A 1,947-nucleotide genomic window follows, 5' to 3' on the forward strand; every position below is an offset into this window, starting at 1 on the left:
AAGTCGACGTGCTAAGCACCACGGGACCCCTTTCGCCTGCAGGTCCCGAGCCGCCTTTATTTGCTGTTACGAGCATCGTGTGCCCCATACCTGCGTGACAAGCACCGCAGGGCGGCAGAGCCATCGCACTTGGCCGGGTGGCAGAGGAGGACCCGACTATTCACAGATAGCGGCCCAACGACTCCCAGAGCCGGTCGTGCGGTGCGCGAGGTCTGCTCTCTTCACAAGAGGCTTTATTAGGGAGTGCTAAGGCAAGGTTCTGTGCCCTCCACCCTCATCGCAACACCCATGGGAGCCTCCGGTCGTCAATAGACCGCCGCACCGGCCTCTGACTGACTCTCAGAATGGACGGAAAGAGCCGGGTAAGCCTTTCAAAAGATTCGACCACGTGCCGAAAACTTTAGACTTCCGTGAGCTCTCCGGCTTGCACCGAGACCCGAAGTCGACGTGCGAAGCACCACGGGACCCCTTTCGCCTGCAGGTCCCGAGCCGCCTTTATTTGCTGTTACGAGCATCGTGTGCCCCATACCTGCGTGACGAGCACCGCAGGGCGGCAGAGCCATCGCACTTGGCCGGGTGGCAGAGGAGGACCAGACTATTCACAGATAGCGGCCCAACGACTCCCAGAGCCGGTCGTGCGGCGCGCGAGGTCTGCTCTCTTCACAAGAGGCTTTATTAGGGAGTGCTAAGGCAAGGTTCTGTGCCCTCCACCCTCATCGCAACACCCATGGGAGCCTCCGGTCGTCAATAGACCGCCGCACCGGCCTCTGACTGACTCTCAGAATGGACGGAAAGAGCCGGGTAAGCCTTTCAAAAGATTCGACCACGTGCCGAAAACTTTAGACTTCCGTGAGCTCTCCGGCTTGCACCGAGACCCGAAGTCGACGTGCTAAGCACCACGGGACCCCTTTCGCCTGCAGGTCCCGAGCCGCCTTTATTTGCTGTTACGAGCATCGTGTGCCCCATACCTGCGTGACGAGCACCGCAGGGCGGCAGAGCCATCGCACTTGGCCGGGTGGCAGAGGAGGACCAGACTATTCACAGATAGCGGCCCAACGACTCCCAGAGCCGGTCGTGCGGCGCGCGAGGTCTGCTCTCTTCACAAGAGGCTTTATTAGGGAGTGCTAAGGCAAGGTTCTGTGCCCTCCCCCCCTCATCGCAACACCCATGGGAGCCTCCGGTCGTCAATAGACCGCCGCACCGGCCTCTGACTGACTCTCAGAATGGACGGAAAGAGCCGGGTAAGCCTTTCAAAAGATTCGACCACGTGCCGAAAACTTTAGACTTCCGTGAGCTCTCCGGCTTGCACCGAGACCCGAAGTCGACGTGCTAAGCACCACGGGACCCCTTTCGCCTGCAGGTCCCGAGCCGCCTTTATTTGCTGTTACGAGCATCGTGTGCCCCATACCTGCGTGACGAGCACCGCAGGGCGGCAGAGCCATCGCACTTGGCCGGGTGGCAGAGGAGGACCAGACTATTCACAGATAGCGGCCCAACGACTCCCAGAGCCGGTCGTGCGGCGCGCGAGGTCTGCTCTCATCACAAGAGGCTTTAGGGAGTGCTCAGGCAAGGGTCAGCCCGCAGCCTTCCTGGCAACACCCAGGGGAACCAGGCCACTCGCGTCTCTCGCCTTCATTTTCGACACGAGCGCCTGCGGAGGGCCACCACCCCCTCCGATTGTCAAGAGACCTCCGCACCGGCCTCTGACTTACTCTCAGAATGGACGGAAAGAGCCGGGTAAGCCTTTGAAAAGATTCGACCACGTGCCGAAAACTTTAGACTTCCGTGAGCTCTCCGGCTTGCACCGAGACCCGAAGTCGACGTGCTTAGCACCACGGGACCCCTTTCGCCTGCAGGTCCCGAGCCGCCTTTTATTTTTGTTACGAGTATCGTGTTCCCCAAACCTGGGTGACGAGCACCGCAGGGCGGCAGAGCCATCGCGCTTGT

This window comes from Chiloscyllium punctatum, unplaced genomic scaffold (genome assembly GCF_047496795.1).
Source record: "Chiloscyllium punctatum isolate Juve2018m unplaced genomic scaffold, sChiPun1.3 scaffold_1140, whole genome shotgun sequence".
NCBI classification, from domain to species: Eukaryota; Metazoa; Chordata; class Chondrichthyes; order Orectolobiformes; family Hemiscylliidae; genus Chiloscyllium; species Chiloscyllium punctatum.